The sequence below is a fragment of the Physella acuta genome, unplaced genomic scaffold (genome assembly GCF_028476545.2).
Source record: "Physella acuta isolate Inbredline_101_S28 unplaced genomic scaffold, ASM2847654v3 ptg000038l, whole genome shotgun sequence".
In the NCBI taxonomy this organism is placed as follows: domain Eukaryota; kingdom Metazoa; phylum Mollusca; class Gastropoda; family Physidae; genus Physella; species Physella acuta.
The window spans coordinates 388,994-398,938 of NW_026731558.1; positions in this window are offsets into that span (position 1 = coordinate 388,994).

A 9,945-nucleotide genomic window follows, 5' to 3' on the forward strand; every position below is an offset into this window, starting at 1 on the left:
CCTGGCTACGGTTCCAAATGACAGGCTATTGTAACTAATGGATAAGTCAGCCCTGAAATCTGGGGACCATAAGCAACAAACTCCAACGAGAAAAGTCTCGAAATTATTCGAAAGGCCCATTAAATATTTTAAAAAATCATGTGCTATGTTACTAAAATAAATATGGTTTTTAAAAATCTGAATGTTTGGTTTTTGTTCGACTTTACTAAAGATTGAAAGCATTTGATGGTTTTAATATTTTCAGTAACTAAACAAAATAATAAAAAAAAAGCCAAAAACAATTTTTGTTTACATTTTGACACTGAAAATCTACTTAAACGTGCCATAACTAGGCCATGTGGTTTTAAAAAGGTATAGATCTACTTTTATTTAAAAAAAATAGCGACAAAGTTTTGAGTGAGGATTTCAGAATACATCACATAAATATAGTACAGCCAATCAATGCTTGTCTAGAGAAGTTTAAACTCAGACTTGATGAAAATAAATAGAAATGTAAACTTCAATACACACAAAAATTGTTTTCAAGTTCACAACATTTACAACATTTAATTCACCTGTTCTTAAAATATTAAGTTTTTGAAATTTTTCTAACTTAAGTTGCTGTTTTTTTTTTTTTACTGCCGCCATGAAGTCAAAATTGACAAAAACACTATTTTAATCTGTGTCAACAGTAATGATGGAAGGATTCTCGTCCACGCGTGGTGGTTCGTTATTACAGCCATATAGTCAAATGAAATTGCTATGGTTCCATGACAAATGATATATTTTGTCTTGGTATCTTTTGTCCGTAAGATAATAATGTTTGTCCGTGCGATATTTTTTCCCTGAGATATTTTGTCTGAGATCTTTTGTCCTGTGATCATTTGTCCTTTCACCTTTGTAGTTTATAGCATGTGCGCACCTTAAAAACAGAGTTTCTTCCGAAAAAAGTCTACCCCCCCGAACGAAATCGAATTCATATAGAAAATATATACTACTTTTAACAGTGTCCGCCCCCCCCCTTCCCCCCGACAATTTTAGTCCGCCTCCCCCCGAAAATTTTAGGTGCCCCCCCCCCCCCCCCGGAGAAAAAAGTCTGGAAGAAACACTGCTTTAAAGTGTGAAACATGGTGTGTATCAGTGCACTAGAGATTACCCCCCCCCCCCTTTTCAGCCGCGCACAAAAAAACCTGGCTACTGGCTGCTCCTAACTCAGCTATGTAAACAGCCCATATGTACTCACATACGCTGCGGCTCCTTGATGAACAACCGGGTAGGTTTTAAGTAGCTCGAGCTTAACTTGGGGACCAGAAACTTGGGTTGTATTTACATTTCGTTGTCGTTTATACAACCTAGCTACAGTAGCGACAGTTTAGACGCGGTGTTAAGAATAAGTAGCGGAGCCTAGACATAGTTTAAGTCACTTGTCTGCAGGTAGTGTTAAGGCAGAGGTTGTTTGAAGACCATTCCCGCCCCATGTTTACGTCACGTTTGTGTCAGATGACGTCACATCTCTGTTTACGTCACTACACGTAATCGATTTTCATAAATATTTGTTAGGGCATGTATAAGAGAGGTCTACAACAGGAAAGTGAAGGTCTATTGGAGGGAGGTGAAAGGTCATGTAGGAGGCAGGTGAAAGGTCATATAGAAAATAGGTGAAAGGTCTATAAGAGTGAGGTGAAAGGTCATGTCGGAAGGAGGTGAAAGGTCATGTAGGAGATAGATGAATGATCTATAAGTGTGAGGTGAAAGGTCTATAGTCTATAAGATAAAAGTAAAAGGTCATGTAGGAGGGATGGGAAAGGTCTTTAGGGGGGAGGTGAAAGGTGTACAAGAGGAAGGTGAAAGGTCTATAGGAGGGAGGTGAAAGGTGTACAAGAGGAAGGTGAAAGGTCATGTAGGAGGGAGATGATCCCATAAACCTCCCCGATTGTATGACAAGCCGTCAGATCGTCTGATAGTTGAGCGATAACCAGACACACGTGTTGACGTCTGCAGGGACTATCGCAGACGTCAACCAAATCTGAGTGCAGACGACACCAAAAAGTGTAAACTGCTGTCTGGGCGAGTCACGCGCTGAAAATAAAAAACACGTGTTTCCATCGTGGGTTCGAATCCCGATCGTTTAGCTGGTGGGCTAGGAATTTAAACTTAGGACAAGTTTGGCTTATCTTACGACTGGATCAGCTGAAGTTATAATTTTAGCTGAGCTCCCCACAATCTGAAGAATTTTTATCAGCTTTGTTGTTCAAAATGCTCCCTGTTCTTTTGTCTCTTCGTGGCTAATCTTGGAATAATTTAATTTTTAAAATACATAGTTACTTAAACGAAAGAAACGAAACAAATAAATACATTTTTATTATAATAAAAAGATTTTAAATGCACTGAGAAAATTTCTTCACTAAAAGAATTGGATTTCAGCAACCAATGCTTTTTGCTTTTCCTAAAAAAAATCCTAGCCCTAAATAATAACCTAATCAAGCTAAAACCTTGCTTCATAATGAGCTTAATCAAGCACGTTATATAATGAGCTTAAACAACCAAAGCCTTGTTTTATAATGAGTTTCTAAAAAAAAAATCTCCCAGCAGCCTTAGCGTGGCAGGTAGGTTAAGATTACACCACATTTAGGTTGGGTTATTTTTACCTGAACCCAAATAAACCCCCTGCACGCAGGCAGACGAGACCTTTGAGAGGTCCAGTGTTTGCACGTGAGTGTATCAATTGATCAGCGACCCGAGGCGCTCACCTACATGGTTACACGAGAAGCCCAACTGAGGGTTGACCTTTGACATTTAGCATCTGACATCTAACGTCTTCTGATATCTAACTTTCCATACCTCAACGGTTCTCAGAATCTATCGTCTTCTGATATCTAACTTTCCATCCCTCAACGGTTCTCGGAATCTATCGTCTTCTGATATCTAACTTTCCATACCTCAACGGTTCTCAGACAGATGAGGTCGGGGACGAGAATTGATTCGGTACTAACCAAATCTAGACCCAAATTCGCGAAATATTTTAAAATAAAAAAATTGGATGTAACACCATTTTTTATTATTATCACGTGATGATGTCTGATTTTGATGTCACATCCGATATTAATCAACCAATAATTTAATTTAAAGTCGACTGCAAACTGGGAGGGGTGGGTAGGGGTTGTACGAGGCGTTTTCCAGAACGTGAAATCTTCATAAATAAAAAATGATTCATCTATTTACAAGTAAACTCCTCTGCCATAAAAAATTAACTTTTGTATCCGGAGGTCAATTTAACACGAATCAGCCATTTTATACCTACCCCATGGATAGTTTTCATTTTTACTTTTCAAAGACCATCAACTACTTTGACGTTTCGAACAATACATGTTTGGTTTTACTCTATAAACATTTGGGGAAAAATATTTTATGAGATGTGATTTATTGTTATTTTCATGGGAGGCGCTACGATTTATTTTTATGCGAGGCGCCAATATTTACTGTTATTTTGATGGGAAATATAATAAATTAAGCGAGACAAAAAATTAGTAATTGGATGGGTCAAACCATTGTAGCAGTGAGAATGAGGCTTGTGTGTGTGTGGGGGGGGGGGGGTGGTCCTTCATGTTTGATTAAGGTTTTAAACTGGCATCTCCAAATGTGTATGATGAGACGCTCTCGTTATGAAAAGTGTTCTGAAAAGTGACGAGTGTTGGCGAAGAATGACGAATTGAGACGAAAAGTGGCGAGTGTTGGCGAAGAATGACGAATTGAGACGAAAAGTGTCGAGTGTTGGCGAAGAATAACGAATTGAGACGAAAAGTGACGAACGGTGATGACCAGAGGCGTACCCAGGTTTTCGGTGTAGGGGGAGCGAAAATAGCAAAAAAAGGCGCCGAATTTGTAATATCTTCTATATAAGTATATATATATATATATATATATATATATATATATATATATATATATATATATATATATATATATATATATATATATATATATATATATATATATATATATTTATATATATATATATATATATATATTTATTTATTTATTTATTTATTTATTTATTTATTTTTTATATTTATATTTATATTTATATTTATATTTATATTTATATTTATATTTATATTTATATTTATATTTATATTTATATTTATATTTATATTTATTTATATATATATATAAATATAAATATAAATATATATATATATATATATATATATATATATATATATATATATATATATATATATATATATATATATATATATATATATATATATATATATATATATATATATATTTATATATCACACAACAACCAAAAACAATGAACGCAGCATAATCTGTTTCGTAATCCTTGTAAAAAATAATCAATATCTTATTATATATATGTATATTCTACACATTTTATTATAAATATCAAAACAAATCAATAATTACTTATGAATCTAATAAAGTAGCTTAACACTATTTGTTTTTATAAAAGTGTTTTGTCTACAATCAGATCTAAATATATTGTCATCATAAATGCTAAAATATTACAGCATAATGAAAGTTTTTTAAATCAGAGTTGGTATAAAAACTAGCTTTACAAAGTAAAAGTAAAACATCTATATATATAATTCTCTTCTGGGATCAGTTAGAAAACAAGCTGCAAGCGCCTCCTTGCAGTCCCCTCTCTTTCTCTCTATCACTATCACTACCACCCCCCACCCCACCCCAACATTGTCTGGTGAGCGGTGTTCACTCTAAATTTTTACAAATCGTAGAGCTGTAGAGTCGGGTTTCTATTAGGGGCAGATAGTTTAGTTCGATTTTAAACTTACAGGGGGTAACTAAGAAATAACTAAGAGGAGGCTGCTTTCACGGGGGGGGGGGGGGGGAGTGTAGGGTCGGGGTTAGGGGAAAGGGGGGGGGGGTGGGGGTTAGTGTTTTAAAGCAAATATTTTCAGTGGCAGCATTGGTACTGTCGAATTCACAAATTATGAATTTCTGAAAAGTAGAAAATAAAACAACTAAATAGCGGCGTATGATACGCTGCGGGTCGGCTCGTTCGGAATAATAGTCTACATACAACTAAAATATTGGTCTTCCATTACAAATCATTCACTTTTTAATTAGCTACTGACTTTATGTGTTCTTTAAAGATAATTTTTTAACATTATGAGAAGGTATGGGTTAGATCACTGCTCACACACCTTTTACTGGTAATTGCAAAAACAATATTCACAGAGATTTACGTTTCAATAGCTATGATTCTGGCGGCATGGTACTTTGGTACATCATTACGCGTTCCAAATGTACTTAACAGATCAGTTTTCGTTGCGGGTTGGGAGGAGGGGTTCAACTTCATTCACCACTGTCCGGTCACTTTAGGTCAATTATCCAATCCAGCGTATACCAAGGTGTGACATTAATGTCGCTCTACACAATTGTGGTGGTGAGGTGGGGGTGGATAACCAACTCAGAGTGAACATAGCGTCAGTTTTTAGATGACTGTTCTAGACATAGGGGTCATCCATAAATGACGTCACGCTTTTTTGACGATTTTTACCTCCCCCTCCCCTCCGTCACACGTCGTCCCAAAAAGCCAGACCTCCCCCCCCTAAAATGACGTCACACCTCAGCCTACAACCCCCCTCAAAATTGCAGTTAAATTTTTTTAAACAGCTATATTTTCCCAAAATCTTGTCTGAACTCTGTCAAAATATTGTATTTTAATCAATTGTTATTACAATTTATTAAAACAGTTTTCTAAAACGCAAAATAACGTCTAAACTTCGTTTTCTAACATTGCTTTTTTATAATGCAAAAGTGTGACGTCGCACCATCTGAACCCCCCCCCCCCTCCCCCTCATCACACACCGTCATAAAATTTCGGACCCCCTTACGAGTGTGACGTTATTTATGGACGACCCCATACATATTCAATTACGCATGTATACTGATTCAAAAGTAGATTTAAATAAGTAGCGGATAATTAACTGTGCGATCAGTGTAAGTTTAAATTGAGTTGTTGTTTTTTTTTTTATATATATAAAATATAGCATTGTTCAAATATAATATAGATCTACATCTAGTAAACTAAAATAATTATTAATAGAAAGTTGATACTGTTTCATTTAATTTGTAATCGTAATCAAACTGTCAAAATACTACCACTTCATCGTGCTGATGTCGATGACCTTGTCAAAATTTCCCCACCGCTACGCAGTTCGACCATAAGTAAATTTAAATAGAGGTGCCACATTAGTTGTATTTGTGTCTGTATTGTAATTTTAAAAAATAAATTACACGATTTAAACTGTATATATATAAAGTAATTATGATTGAAGTTTTACATGTAACATGTGCCGACCAAAGATAAGTTTTTAACAAATATCAATGTTTAAAACTTTGAGTTTAAAAAGTTTCCAAAAAGGCGCCACTTTGCTAAAAATGGCCAGAGGGGGAGCGGCTGCTCCCCCTGCTCTACCCCTGCGTACGCTACTGGTGATGACCAATGACGAACGCAGGTCAAGAATTGACAAAATGAGATTAAATTCTAAGACGAACTGGACTTGAACCTTCTCGTCAAGTTGCTTGTGTTACTCGTGGCAATGGCAAGTCAGACCAACACGTTTTTCGTTAAAGTATCCACAGCCACACAACACCCTAAAACTGAGCACATCTAATAAATGCTGCCACAATATCGTGAGCACTCCATGACTGTCCGTTAGCTTGCACGTGTAAAAATTGAGCTGGACGCCTGCCCATCTGTGCTGATTAGTTTTTTATGTCCGAGGTTTACAACGTTTTAATAGAGGGCGGGCAACAGCAGCCCATGATAGAAGGCCTTTGTGATCTAACTCATGTACCGTTTGATGCTGGTTATCTCACTTGTTCACTAGCTGGCCTCATCTCTCTGAGAGTTCCCTTTCTTTCAATCGGGTTGGAAACAAACATGGAGTTATCCTTCCTGCAAGATGGCGGCATAAAAACTGTGAAGTTGTTTGTGATAGAAGAAATGTGTTCCATACATTAATTCATTAAAAAAGACAAGGGCCAGATTATATATATATATATATATATATATATATATATATATATATATATATATATATATATATATATATATATATATACATATATATATACATATACATATATATATATATATAAATTTTTATGTAATTTTATGTATATTTATATATATAGTGGGGCCACACAAAGCTGAGTAACGGGACACCACTGTGAGTGGCCAGTTGTACAATAGAACAACGGCTCCTGATGTTTGTAAACACGGGGAGGTTAACTTGACCTCCCGGAGACTGGGCATGACAGAGGTCTATTGATAGTATAGCGTGGAGGGTGGGGCTGCTGAGTTATCACGTTGTTGATGTGGGGGGGGGGGGGGTGTTGGTTCCTTACATTCCTAATTGGTGTATCGTGTTCCAGCCATCATAGACTGTAGGCGCTTGTACGCTCTGGCATGTAGACAACTTATGGACACACCCACACATACACATAAACTGTAGCGTGTAGACAACTCACAAACCCACCCACACACCTATACAAACCCACTTACACACACACACTCTAATTAACGTACCACACACCCATATTCTTACATTCGTAGATAATCTTTATTCAGTAGCTTACACAAGTCCATTCCAATACGTGTATGTGTATTCGTGAATCTGTGTGTGTGTTTGTGTCTGATACTTAATAATGTGTTCAAATGGGTTGTATAAACGGAGGGCGGGGGTAAGATATGGAGGGTGGGGTTTATATATGGAGGGTGGGGTTTATATATGGAGGGTGGGGGTAAGATATGGAGTGTGGGGGTAAGATATGGAGGGTGGGGGTAAAATATGGAGGGTGGGGTAAGATATGGAGGGTAGGGTTTATATATGGAGGGTGGGGGTAAGATATGAAGGGTGGGGTAAGATATGGAGGGTGGGGGTAAGATATGGAGGGTGGGGGTAAGATATGGAGGGTGGGGGTAAAATATGGAGGGTGGGGTAAGATATGGAGGGTAGGGTTTATATATGGAGGGTGGGGGTAAGATATGAAGAGTGGGGTAAGATATGGGGAGTGGGGGTAAGATATGGAGGGTGGGGTAAGATATGGAAGATGGGGGTTAGATATGGAGGGTGGGGGTTAGATATGGAGGGTGGGGGTAAACAGGGAGTGTGAGTTGATATTTTTTAATATTGTATAATGACATAAGATTGGTTTAGTCGGACACGATTAAGCGTTAATCTTGTCAAATGCTAATCTTGTCAAATGTTAATCTTGTCAAATCCAATAGCTTTTATATCACATTGTTAACCATCGTCCATTAGAGACCCACCAAACAAGGTAGAGTTGGAGACAAGATGGAACAACTCTGCGCGCACCAGTAAGGGGAGATCAGTCTTATCCGACAGTCAAATAAACGCTATTCAATTCTCCTATGTCGCCCCCTACCCTGTGGAGAAATAAACAGCGGATCACCTTTGACCTCTCGTCTTTGTTTTTGGAGGCAACAAACTATTTCTAAGCCCTCATTGACATTCTTGATCGTTCTCAGTGGTCTCTGTGTTGTGGTCTCAGTGGTCTCTGTGTTGTGGTCTCAGTGGTCTCTGTGTTGTGGTCTCAGTGGTCTCTGTGTTGTGGTCACAGTGGTCTCTGTGTTGTGGTCTCAGTGGTTTCAGTGTTGTGGTCTCAGTGGTCTTTGTGTTGTGGTCTCAGTGGTCTCTGTGTTGTGGTCTCAGTGGTCTCTGTGTTGTGGTCTCAGTGGTCTGTGTTGTGGTCCACACAAAGGCAGTGGTCCTCAAAATGTTGTCCACAGAAAGACGGTGGTCCACAGTTGTCCTCTTATTGTGGTCCTTGAAATGTGGTCCACACAGACAGTGGTCCACACAGACAGTGGTCTGGTCCTCTGGTCCACACAGATAGTGGTCCTTAAACTGTGGTCCACAGGAAGGCTGTGGTCCTTACATTATGCTGTACTAAATATTGTAAATCTTACCCGGTACTTGCTAAACTAGCGTTCCATATCGCATCTGCTGTGTAGATGTAGGTACTTACAACATTTCAGGACAGCGAAACAGAAACATTGAACTACACACTAAGCAACTATTCTCCTTGGTTCTTACAACATTTCAGGACAGATAAACAGAAACACCGAGTTAGAAGTGTGGGTCCACACACTAAGAAACTATTCTCCTTGGCTTAATGCTGATGTACCGCTTTCTGTACGTTTAGAACCACCTCAGATATTGGTGGTTGGCCAACTTTTGCTTTGAAAGGTTGTATGCCGGGCAGCTTCGGGTGGCACCACAAAGGACGTGGCCTATAAGTTTGTAGACACAAGTCATAAACAGTCATGACACAAGTTCACTGACCGGAGCAATCAAAATAACTCACATAACTCACCGAGAAGTTGTTCGCACCTTCTGACGGCGTGGTGTGTATCGAAATAAATGGTCAGAAATAGTGAGCTGATAAGAGTTGGAACACTAAACATGTGAGGGACCTTAGCTGACCAACTGACCTAATGACCAACTGCCATACTGACCAATTGACTCACTGAACAACAGACCAACTGACTAATTACCTGCTGCCTAACTGACCAATGGACTAACACACCAAGAGACCTACTGCCTGACGAACAGATATGCTGAGCAGGACTCGCCACTAAACCTCAAGACACGTTCTCCCTCCCATGCTGACCACTAAACCTCAAGACACGTTCTCCCTCCCATGCTGACCACTAAACCTCAAGGCACGGTCTCCTTCCCATGCTGACCACTAAACCTCAAGACACGTTCTCCCTCCCATGCTGACCACTAAACCTCAAGACACGGTCTCCTTCCCATGCTGACCACTAAACCTCAAGACACGGTCTCCTTCCCATGCTGACCACTAAACCTCAAGACACGGTCTCCTTCCCATGCTGACCACTAAACATCAAGACACGGTATCCCTCCCATGCTGACCACTAAACCT